Raw genomic sequence first — 13,484 nt, forward strand, 5'->3', positions numbered from 1 at the left:
CCACACACACATCTTCTTCCCCAGTCTCCTTTTACTTTTTTTCTTGACAGCGCAGAGGGAGGATGATTGGCTTCAGCACTCCAATCCTCTGTCTCTGGTATCTTGTAAGCCATCCACTCTCCTATTTTCTTTTCCTCCTCTTCCCTCTGTCTTCTCTCCGCCTCTTCCTTCTTTATTCTTCCCTCTTCTACTATGGCCTCTGCTGCCAGTTCATTTAACAGGTGCCTGACATATTCCAGATGTATCTGGAGTTCAAGAAGTTTGCTTATTCTGGTATTCATTGTCTTGTTAACGAATGAACAGGGTAGCTAGACTGCCAAGCGAGTTTCAATTTATACTAAAAGCGCGGACGTGATGGAAAATATCCCCCTAAAACAAAATTGATCTTACCTAGAGTCAGTGGAAATTCAATCTTTAATAGTAAATACAGGAATAGAAGATATACAAATATTCAACCTATACGATCCAGGAGGAAGTACTAAAGATTTAACAATAGATACCTACCGACAAATTAACGACACCAAACAGCTGGACCGAGTGGTCATATGCGGAGATTTCAATGCGCATAACGAGCTATGGGGAAGTGATCGAACGGATAAAAGAGGCAGGTTGGTTGAAACTTGGATAGCAGAATCCAACCTGACCATACCAAACAATGGTGCCAGAACTCGACTAAACCCCGAAAATGGTACCCTTACCGCCATCGATCTCACCATATGCTCCACAACAATAGCACAGGTGGCGGAATGGAGAGTGGATCAAACTGATACCATCGGCAGTGACCACTTTCCATTGATAACCACCCTGCAGATGACCACTCAGTTCAACTCGCAACAAACGCAACCTAAGTGGAGATTCGAAAAAGCAGATTGGGAAACTTATAAACTCCTACTCAGCACAACATAGCATAAGGACATAGAAAATGATAACATAAACATATACTATGACAACCTGATTAACACATTCAATCTAGCTGCATAAACTAGCATACCTAAAACTAGTGGCCACCCAAACAAACAACCAGTCCCGTGGTGGAGCGAACTATGTAAACAAACACACATAGATAAGAAACAAGCACTTAGAAATTTTAGACGAACAGGGAATACAGCAGATTTCACTAACTATAAAATAAAAGTACAAGAACTTAGGAAAGTCATTAAACAAGCCAAAGAAACTACTTGGCAAAAATACTGCAAAAGTATTAATATCAAAACCAACACCAAACAGGTCTGGGATAAAATTAGAGCAATTAGAGGGAAAACATCAAATAGCACCCCTAAAATACCAGGAGCAAAAACAAATAAAGATAAAGCAGAAGCACTAGCCAAACACTTTGCAGAAATGAGTAGTAATAAAAACCACACCCACTCATTCCAACAACATAGAAACAAGGTAGAAAGAACCCATAGTAAACTATTTACTGACATTGGCAATACAAATTCCTATTTAAACAAAGATATTACAACCGCCGAATGGGATAAAGCACTGAGCACCAAGAAAGAAACTTCCCCTGGAAAGGATAAAATAGGTTATATTATGTATAAAAATATTCCAAATAACATCAAAAAATCAATAATTAATTTCTTAAATAAAATCTGGAAAACAGGAATACTACCTGATAAATGGAAAACTGCCATAGTTATTCCTATCCTGAAACAAAATAAGGACCCCCACCACGTCAGCTCATACAGATCCATCTCATTAACAAACAATAAATGCAAGATCATGGAAACAATAATAGCTAATCGCCTGAAATGCCACCTAGAGCAAAATAATTTAATATCCGAAAACCAATGCGGATTCAGAAATAAACGATCCACTACGGATCAACTAATAAGACTGGAAACAGCGATCAAATTAGCCTTTAACTCAAAAAGGAGAGCAGATAGGAATCTAATAGCGGTATTCTTAGACTTAGAAAAAAACATTTGACCTAGTATGGACCAAAGGCTTACTGGCCAAATTAAATCACTACGGAATTACTGGTCAAATGTTCAATGTCATCGAAAACTTTTTAACAGACCGCAAAATAATAACTAGAGTTGGAGACACACACTCTGAAATACACTCCCTTGAAAACGGAACCCCACAAGGCAGTGCACTCAGTCCCATTCTTTTCAACTTAATGATCAACGACCTAGATAAAAATCTGGCAACTATACAAATTGAAATTTTGCAATTTGCGGACGACAGCGGAATATGGAAAGCTGGCAACCCCAGCAGTCAAAAAACCATACAAACTATACAAGATAGTCTAAATAACATAGGAAAATGGGCTGACAAATGGGGGTTCAAATTATCACAGGACGAAACAGAAGTCACAATTTTTTCACCCACACGTAAAATAAATAAACCACAACCGACCTTTACAATAAACAACCAAGTAATTAAATATGTCAAATTTAAGGAGTTTCTGGGTATGTACTTCTACGAACACCTAAATTGGGGAAAACACATATAGGAAGTAGTACAAAGATGCGATAAAGACATCAATCTAATAAGAAGCCTTAAAGGATCGAACTGGGGATCCAATCAGGAAACATTGCTAGCAATATATCGGGCACTGATAAGATCCAAGCTTGATTATGGGTGCCAAGTTTACAACCTAGCACCAACAAAACAACTAAAAAAAATTAGAGCAAGTACAACGAAAAGCCCTAATTACAATCACCGGAGCATTACCATCAACTTCACTAGCAGAGCTCCAAGTACTAACAGGTGAGCTACCGCTCTATCTAAGAAGACAGGAATTAATACTGAGATATGCAGCCCGATTACGAACACAATCAAACACTCACCCCACCCTACTGGCAATATAGAAATGCAACATCTCCTTCAATAACACCCAAAAGCACCACGTACCAGCAGGAAAAATAGTGCACGAACTAACAAAACTACTTCCCATAGACATAAACCAAAAAGAAAAATACAATAACTTCGATCCTGAACCTTGGTATAACGAAGATCCAAACATCAATACCTCTATTACCAAACATGGAAATAAATTAAATCAAGAACTGCAGCTGCACTCTATAACATCAGAAATTTTAGCAACTAAGTATACAAACCATCTACAAATATACACAGATGGTTCAAAAACCACTAAACCCGCAAAAACGGCAGCTGCATATGTAATCCCCAAACTTAAAATACAAGTTGGTCACCGACTACCGGACCACTGTTCAATCTACACAGCAGAATTCTGGGCAATATTACAAGCACTAGAATGGGTGGAGAAAAACAAACCACCCCTAACAGTAATAATAAGCGACTCGCTAAGCATCCTTACAACTATTCAAAATAACAATACCAACAGTAGAGAAAATTTCCTAAATCGAACCAATTTAATACTAAAACAACTGAAAAAACAAACAAACAACAAGTAGAATTCCTAAGGGTCCCATCCCACATAAACATAATAGGAAACAACCTAGCAGACGAATTAGCCAAACTAAAGCTAAGCGAACTAAACCACCTACCACTGGCATACAGTGTTAGTGAAATATATAGCCAAATAACAATCATGATAAATCAGAAATGGCAGGAATTTTGGGACAATAACAAGACAGGTAAAAAACTACATAACACACTTAAAGAAACCATCCGAAATAGAAAACCACCATTACTTAAAGGGAAAGAACAAAAAGTAATAAATAGAATTTACACAGGAAAAACCAAGTTGGCTAACAGCTACGGAAAATATATAGGACCAAAACCTCACAACCCAAATTGCTTCTACTGCCGGGAGCCTGAAGACCTACACCACATATTCAACATGTTACAAATTACGGAAAGAAAGGGAAATTTTCAAAACGGAACAGAATAAAATAGGATCTCGGAGTACAGATCCAGAATTCCTCAATAGCACAAACCCCAATTTAAACACCACTTACAACAATATCATTACTTTCCTTAAAAAAACTGAAACATATACGAAAATTTAAATATAAACCAAAAATAATTAATTAAGCGATATACCCTTTTAGACCAATAGCAGGGACTAGGATTCGGTTCTCTCGATCTCTCCAGTTATGAGAGGCGAGTGTGATCGACGAGAGAACCTAATCCGAAACCAGCTAAGCAACGAAATTATTTAAATTACACTAATAAATACTTACATAAAACATATATATATCAAATTTGGACCAATGGCGAAGACAAGGATTCGGTCTCCCCGAACTCTCCATTTATGAGAGGCGAGTGTGATCGACGAGGGAATCTAATCCGAATCTAGCCAAAAGTATTACAAAATAAATACACTCACAAAACAAGTACCAAACTCTGAACAATAGAAAAACTCATTTTATTAAAACTAGCCCACTGACTGATAAAACTCTACAAACAAATATCATTAAATTAAAAAACACCTAGTCCAAATACCAGGAAGAAATATACAGGGGGTGGGTGGTGGGAAAAACAAAATAATCCTTCTCCACTTCTCCTATCTTAATACTCACCTAACACCCTAACTAACAGCTCCAAAAGTCTATCTTCTACATAGGTGACAGCTATGAAAAAAACTAGATATAACCATATAGTCCCAAAATATGACGTATAAGGTGGTCGCAAGAATAGACGATCAGGGATCCCCCGTATTAGACCCTAAACTTACACATATAAGGTAGTCGAAAAAACTCAACGACTATCAGGCCCGGCGGCACAATGTTGCAAATATAACAAATATATAGAACACCACCCCAAAAATTACTTGTATAAGGTAGTCAAAAAAACCCAATGACTATCAGGGCCAGCAACACAAGGCTGCAACCAAAATTTACAACTAGATAATTAGGACCCAAAAACAATTACTCAATAAGATGGAAAAAACACCAACTCCATCCAGGGCCAGCAGCACAAGGCTGCAAAACCAATCGACAAATGCTGTCACCTAAAAGCTAACATTGACCTCAATAGACTCTATCTCTCTTAAAAACAGCACAGAGTTTTTATGATTCAAATTCCAAAGACGGAAATTTAGAACAAAAATACCCTGGATCGGAAAAACCCTGCTAACCTGTGGCAAGACAACTCCGCCAGAGCCTAACCACTTTCGCCCTTTGCCACGGACAGACATCAAAACACATACGTGCAGTGCACGCATCATAAATTAAAAATACGAACTAGATCGGGTCCAATCCCACTAGTCGCTAATCAATGCAAACGAATGACAGAGTGTGTGCTGGGTCCAATCCCACTCAAACAAAACATAGGCCTTACAATCAGATCGATGTGTACACAAAAGTACCTCGACCTGACGGCCCAATCAATTAGTGTTCTGTGAACACAGAAATGCCTGGAGGAAGTGGCTCCATTCCTTCCTCCAAGGAGTAATCAATTAGGTGCCTGTGGCATCATAAACCAGTGGTACATGCTCAATGCGAAGCGCACGCCACTATCATTCAACTCAACAACAACAACAACAATCTTACCTAGATCATGACCAAACAACGCGCGGACCTAAAAGAAACACTCACTCACTTTTTTATACTACCCATTACTATTCTAAAAAATTTATCAAACCAATAATATACTATCCACATACGCAAAGTAATCAAATCAAACCCCAAATCTACTCTCCCCACACGTCAAACAGCAAAAAAACATGATCTTAATCTACTATCCACACAAACGTACGTGAGCACTTACAAACACACAATCTTATACATATTTCTTTTCTAGAGGTATGGGTAACCCTGAAAAGGGCTGTTTTTTTTTTGTTTGCTATGGCAATCTTTTAGTTTCTAAGAATGCGATGTCCTCTGACGATAGACTTTCTGGCGATAGGTCTGCTTCTTCGGAAAGAGAAGAAGAACTCTTTGGTGTCGATACGACAATCGACAAAGCCTCTGTCAGGTTCAGGTTTCTGGTGCTGCTGTTGCTGCTCACTCTGCTGTTTCTGAAGTCTGTACTTCTCTGTCCATTCTTCTTTCTCCCTGTTCACTTCTTCTCTGAAGAGCTCTTCTATCAGGTCTTCAGTGACTTTTAACATTCTCACATTCTCTGTCTCTTCAGGCTTCGGTATCAGACTGTGTCTGACCCTATGCAAATTCACGCAGGCTTCGTTTAGCTTAGCTAGTTTGGAGCACATCTTCGTAGGAGGATGAGTCGGCAATGGATGGTTAGACTGGAAACTGCCCCGGTTTTTAAAGTCAAAGCGCTGACGTGAAGGAAAACATCCCTTCACGGTTTTCGAGCCGGAACGTTCAATGAGTGTCATGAGAGGGATAGTAAGAAGTCAAAGAGCATGAATCGAGATTTCTATAGTCAAACAAACCACAAAGGCATTTTTTCTTCAAAACAACATTTTTTATTCAAAATCACTTAACACTAACAAACAACTATAACATTTTTAACAATATAACATCAAACATTTTTTCAAATCAGAATTTTTTTTTCCAACTCACACATTATTTTGGACAGGGCTGACAACGTTGTGAATGAAATTGTGATTTCCACTGTTGGAAGTCATTAGGCCATTGATGGACACTACGTTTCCTAGCTTGAGACAAAAGATAAGCATAATGGTCACAAAACCATTGATTTACTTTCACATCGTTTCTAGAAGAAGAACGAGGATCAAAATGAGTCACTAAATGTTCTAAAGAATAACCCAGGCTGCGATGATGCAGAAAATACACACAATATTGTCCACACACCAAGGAATCTGTGCCTTGTAACTTCACATTATTGAATCGGGTGGTCTGAGCATTTCTTCTCATAAAGTCAATGATATCGTCTTCCAAAGGAGGCAATCCATACGAATCGAAATATTCCACACATCCTTCTTGAGGAAAGTAGACGGCTACCCAGTGGGTTCCTGGGAGATGACTGTCGTCCGTGTTGATCACATAAACTAGATGGTCTTGAGGTTTACGATGAGGGAGTTCATCTTTAGCACAGACGACATGATTCCAAGAAGCCGTGTACGAGCTGTGGTTCAAAAGGTAATAAAGTTCCCATGTATCCATTGATTTGTGTGGTTTTCTTCTTCACAGGAAATGATAAGTGATCAATTCGATCCTGACTTTTTGCTTGAAAATGTCTGACAAGTAAAAGGCGTTTAGATCCGACTTCTTACTCTGGTCCAAGAGAGATTCGATGCGACGGCACTCCAGAGACGTTAATGGAGGAGAAGAATGTTTATCCAAGCCTTTATACCACTCGTTCAACACGAATTCTATCTTGATGTGATCCAAAGCTTTGTCCAGATATTCGTCCAATTTTTCTTCTTGACTTAACATCAGACATTTGTCGTATTGAATTTGACTGGGATGATCGTTGTGACATCCATAGCACTCTTCCTTGATCAATTCTTTCATTATATCTGCCAGGAATGTAGCAAAACAGGAGACTAAATGGGCTTCTTGTTCTGGCCATCTTGACTTCATCATGATAACTTCTTCGTCTTGGGATTTTTCTTCTTCCACGGTCTCCTCACATTCCATCTTCAAAGTTTCTCCACTAGGTAAAGAGGGATAACAGTCGTCCATAGCTTCTAATAATCTAGAATGACTTCTCTCAAACTGTTGATTTCTATGGTATTGTCAAATTCTGCATACAGGAGGACGTTCACTGTGTGATCCATAGGTGGATTTGCAAACTGAAGTTCCACATGCATCTGACCCGATTTTATAGGGTGGAAATGTTCCTCGTCGCTGCCTTGGTCTGGAGTGAAATCAAAACCCCACAAAGCATAGCCTCCTGCATAATCGTCGTACGAAATACCGTGACTGGTGTTGGTTCCTAATTGTCCCGTGGCTTCGTACAGGGACAAATACGATCTCAAATAATTCTTCGCGACACCAAAGTTAGGCTCAAAGGGTCGGGTACACAAGGTCTTGCCGTCGCGACTGACTTCGATCTTGGACACATTGTAATGTTGAAACTCAAAAGGATTTTGATCGTGGGTTCCGTTGAAGGCTGAACTCCTGACGATACCAACAATCAAACGCTTGGGTAACTGTCCTTGGAACAGATGATCTTCGAACATAGATCGCTGTCCAGCGGGAATGGTGAACGTTTTCACTTCTACGCGTCGTATCGGATACTTGGCGGTCGTTCTGCTCAACGTCTGACTGACGTCGTTTCCCACTTCAGATAACACTTCCACACGACGCACGTAAAGTCAGGCTTCTTGAATGATAGTTTTATATTCATTGGCATGGGCCATCAAATGGAAAACGGCACTGCTACGATTCAGTCTCAGACGGATACCCACCCCGTTCAGCAAATACTTTTCTTGTAACCACATGTCCAAATGCAAACTATCCATCAGTTCTAAGCTTCGCCCTTGCAGAATTTTCTTACGACGGTCGTTAAACCCCACATTGTGAGGATTGTCATCTTCTGTCAGGACTGTGTCGCTAAACGTGGCTACACCTGCCGTGTCAGGTTTCCATACCACGCAAGCATCCAGATGAGTATTCTTGGCTTCTTTTCCGTACGTCAAGAGATTTTCCAGGTAGGCACGCATGGGTAAGTATCCATGCTGCTGCTGACCAGTTTGTTATTCAAGTACAAGTCCACTTCGCTGAACAAGGAATGCATGAAACTGCTGACAGGAGCTACTCTAGCATTGCCTCCTGGATTGGTGTTGTCCGTTTTGATCATTTTCACTTTCAAGTACAGGTAACTGCTATTCAGATCGATGTAATCTTCGGGCTGTCCTTTGATTTCAAACTCGATGGGAGCGGAATCCGTCGAAGAGGAGACGGGATGAAATTCCACCCACTGGGATTCTTGCATCGTCATCATGGTGGGGGGCATGGCAAACAGATCCAGTTCCGACTTGGAACAAGCGCAAGACTCTCGGTACATCATTTTTCTCTGTGTCTCAATAATCGAAAACGTCTAAGTCTCGGACGGTTCTTCTTTTCTTTGACTTTCTAGCTTTAGAAGTGTGAAGTCTGGTGAAAGGGTGTTTTCTTCGTCGTCTCCTTCTGCCTTGTCCTTGCTGAATGCCTGACTCGGTAGCGTGAAGGGCATTTATAGGTGTTTCTCGTCGACCCAAAAGGTCTTTGCCCGTTTGCAGCAAGACATTTTTGCCTGCCCTCATGAAGGCTTCTTTAGGGTTTTGTTTGTCGATGATGACATTTTGGAGAAATTCTTTGCCTTGCGTCAGTGCCGCATCTTTCAAGGCGTGCAATCCGCGTGTCACCATCGGTTTCAACACCGGGGCCACCGAACGAAAGGCCGATTTCAGCATATCTCCTAAACCGTGTCCTCGCTGTCAAGCAACCCCTCGGTACACTGAATACATGACTTACGAGTCGTGAGAGAACCGTTTTCGAAAATGGAGTTTCACCGTGACTTTTCCTTTGGTGAATGGAATATTTTGTCCCAGATCTCCTTTTATAGCAATGTTGACCGTGTCCAAATACGACTTGCTGACAGGCAGATAGTGAGGATGTACAAATTCGCGGTGAACGTGGTGTTTCCACCTTCCTCGTCAGCGTTCGTGGCAGAATCCACTTTGAAAGGAATGACACGCAGTAACGGCACAGAGGTGTGTCCTACCACGTTATACTCCACCACATCGGAGTACACAAACATCAAATTCAGTCCTTGGTTCAGTTCTACCGGGGCACGAAATAACTTGCTAAAAGACTCCTTGTCGTAAATGATTGGTAATTCGTTTTTCTTGAGCATGGCCATTCTCATGTCCATGTCTCCGCCCAACATGTCAACAATTCAGGACAAAATAAAATGGACACGATTTTACTCCCGTCAAATTTCATCAAGAAGCGACGAGCTGCTTTGTGGTATTCCATGGTGACACCTTTTTTGACACTTTCCAAAGCTTTCAGAAACACGACATTAAACCTGGAGGCTATGGTGCTCACCAAATGTTGACCACTAAAATAATAGTCTGGGGAAACGAACAAGTGATAGGTGGTGTACTTTTGATTTTGTGTACCAGGGGTTTTGATGTTATATTTGCCATGGGTATCCAAGTACAGTTGCATTTGCTCGTCATAAACTTCCACATCAAAAACGTTTTGATTGGGAAGGACATTGAGGACTTGGGTCGGGTGAATGATTTCTACTAAAGCCACTTCCCAATGGGCTTCATGATCTCATGGGATGGTCTGAGGTAATTTGGCCGTGAAACAGCACAACGTGTTGTTGGGAAACACCTCCATGGAACTGTCACTGGGTAAGGTTAAGTAAAATTGGTTTTGATGACTCATAATTCCAGAGTTCTGTGGCTGTCCGAGGGGTTACTGGACGTCAGAGGCGTGTCTCCGCCCAAAATAGGGTTGTTGTTGTTATTGGAGTGGTGACTGACACTGGCACTGGACACAAGGTTCCCGTGGTTCCCGTTGGAAGAGAATTTCAGGGAGGGATTGGGAAGCAGGTAACCGATGCAGCTGCTCAATAAAATGGTCCACAATTGTTTGTCTCCTTGTTGCAAACTTAAATTGGCGATGGCTGCCCCGATGACACAATACACCACGAAGATTTGGCAGAAAAAGACGATTTGCGTTTTAGGCACACGTCCTCCACACCACACCCACAAAGGTTGTTTTTGTAAATCTTGCAGAGAAGAACTAGGTGAAGGAGTGGTCGACGTAGCTGCGTCTGTGTGAAAGAGCATGATGGTCATTTCTTTTTATAGTCGATGACTTGCGAAGCGTCGATCCAAGAATCAAAACTGGGTGGATATCCTTTCCAACGTACTTTGACTTCTTTGACACGTCGTTTACCCACTTTACGAGTTCTGCGTTGGAGAATGCTTTCGATGTCGTACACGTCTTCGTTTTTGGTGACACGTTGTAACTCGGGCAAATAAAACGTTCCTTTGAGCACTTCTCCGTTCATGTCTTCCAATTTATAGACGGCAGGATGACGGCCATGCACTCGTCCAGTGACACAAAACAATTCGTTCGTCCAGTTAGGTAAGTAACCTTTGTCGAAAGTGCATTTGGTTTTGCCAATGCGTACCCAATCTCCTACGGTCACCACTCCACTTTTCTTGGGGGCAGCCCTCGTCGGGGACGTACCAAACAGGCGCTCAAACACCAGCACTTCGTTCTAGGGAGTCACTTCTTACAGGGCACGTCCGATGCTTCGATGGTAAGATTGGTTGTACGCTTGCACCAGGTGCGGTAAGATGTCGATGTACTTCAGAGTGTGGTGATGCGTAAAATATTTCCACATACGTTCTTTCAAAGTGCGTTGAAAACGTTCCACGATGCTGGCTTTGGTTTCGGGATTCTCGGTGGTAAAAAAATGAATGTCACGTTTCTTTAATTCTGTTTGGAAAGCTTGGTTCAGAAATTCGGTGCCTTTGTCCGTTTGCCATCGGAGAGGGTGACGACCACTTTGTTTCAACACTCGTTGCAGGGCTCGCACTAACTCGCTGCTCGATTTGGAAGTCAAGGGCACGACCCAGGCAAATTTGGAAAAGACGTCGATGACACAAAACAAATAGTTGTAGCCGCGATTGTAGCTGGCCAAATGAGAGACATCGGCTAAATAGGCTTGCCATTGATGATCGATGCCTTCCACTCGGGTGCGACTTCTGGCAAACTTGCGTCGAATGGGTTTGTGTAAAGTGTAGGTAGCTTGTTCTTGTAACCATCGTTGCACTTGAGGTAAACGGAGACTTTTCAGTTGAGTTTTGGCAGCACGATACAATTTTAGAAATCCTGCGTAACCTGCAGGATGCGAGGGATCGTAGTAAATGCTGGCTAACACTTTTTCCATTTTGTGTTTGTGTGTTAATAAGGCACCCACTCTTGGAAGATGCTACTCTTTTTCTCTTGGGGTACTTTCTTGGATTGCAATGCTTTGCGTGTGCGACCAGCAATAGGTGTCGCAGAGGAGATGTCGGAACAGGGGATATCGGTTCTTCTTTCACTTCTGTCTTCACTTCTGTCTTCACTTTCTTTTTCTCTTGTGATGAAGAAGGGGTGGTCATCATCTTTTTAATCCATCCAATTCTGGAGGTAGGTGGTGTTGTTAACTTGCGTACTTTTTCTGTTGGAGTTTGAAACCCTTCTTCTTCTGCTCCTTTTTCTGTCTTGGTCACTGGTAGTGGTGGTGGTGGTACTGGTGATGGTGCTGGACTTTTCATGAAGGTCTTAAAATCTTTCAGAGTGGGTAGAGCGGTTTCGTCTAAAGCTTTCTGGTGAAAGAGTTGTAGTCGTTGCAAGAGTTGACCGTACTTTTGCGATTTTCTGTTTCGGACAAATCTTGGCGTTCCATCAAGGACTGCGATTCGGGTTGTAACTGGGACATTTCGCTCAAATGGGGATTAGGAGGTAAATGCGGGGTGCGTTGTTCTTGCCAACGATGGTATTCCATCCATCGTTTGTAAGGCACTAAAGCTAGTTTTCGTCCTTCCATGGGGTTGTCAAGGGTCGATCCTGAGATCTTGGGACTTCAGAGGGCCTTTTTTATCTTGCTCCCATCAGTCCTCCCAACATGGTTCCCAAGACTCCTTTCAGCAATGGGCCTAACAAGAGGGGTAAATGCCTCCACGTTGGACCAACATCTTCTTCTTTTGACGAAGGGGGATTTTCTTTTGAACCATTTGGCGAAGAACGTGACGATGTTTGCATAAGCATTGTTTCTAGTGTTTGGAAAAAGGGATCGTGCCTTTCAATACGTTCAAACAACATTCGCACACGGTATCGATGACCTCTTTGGAAGCTGATTGAATGAGTTTTTTTCGTAGAGGTGGAGAAGCTTTGGACAGGACAGATAACATGTCCCCATGTTTGACTAAACGTGGACGCAGTCCTTTCCTTTTCTTTCCTTGGGGTTGTTTAGAAGAGGGATGTTTTCTGGAGGGTGACATCTTCAGGAGCACCAAAACACTGATACCCTACTTGGTCACACACCTTTTTTATACTGGAACGCGTCGCCACTGATTGTCTTTACGTCGTATCAACTTGAGGACAGGCATGACACGTCGTGCAGGGGTACGTAACGGACTAAATCGAGCCAGTTCGTGCTTGGACAAATCCAGTAAACTTTGTAACATGTCCGATCTTTCTTGGACTTTGATTTTGGGAGAAGGTACTTTGTGAGGAGCGGCCACTGCCACTAAATTGGAGGGTCCTGCCACTGGAGAAGTTCTTGGGGTCATCAACGGAGAAGTTCTTGGTGCGATCAACGTCTCCAAGTACTCTTCAGTTCTTGGTGACATCACTAGAGAAGTGAATGAACCTGAGGCTACCGGAGACGCGGTCACCGCCGTGGCAGGTCGTGGCTTGCGAGTGTAAGGTTGCGTCCTGGCCGAAGTGCCTCTCTTGCGACTAGTTTTCTTCTGTGGACTTTTCATTTTCTGGGGGCTTTTTCTCTGTTTCTTTTTCTGGGGGCTTCTTTTCTTTTTCCGGGGTGGTGACTGGTAAGAGGAGGGTCCCGCCACTGGAGAAGTTCTTGAAGACACGGGTCTCCTTGGGGACCTGGTCTTTTTCTTCTTCTTGGAGCTTCGTTTGACTTTTTTCTTGGGGAGAACTTTGGGGGCATTAGGA

Source organism: Sinohyriopsis cumingii, chromosome 9, assembly GCF_028554795.1.
Source record: "Sinohyriopsis cumingii isolate HCF-2022 chromosome 9, ASM2855479v2, whole genome shotgun sequence".
In the NCBI taxonomy this organism is placed as follows: domain Eukaryota; kingdom Metazoa; phylum Mollusca; class Bivalvia; order Unionida; family Unionidae; genus Sinohyriopsis; species Sinohyriopsis cumingii.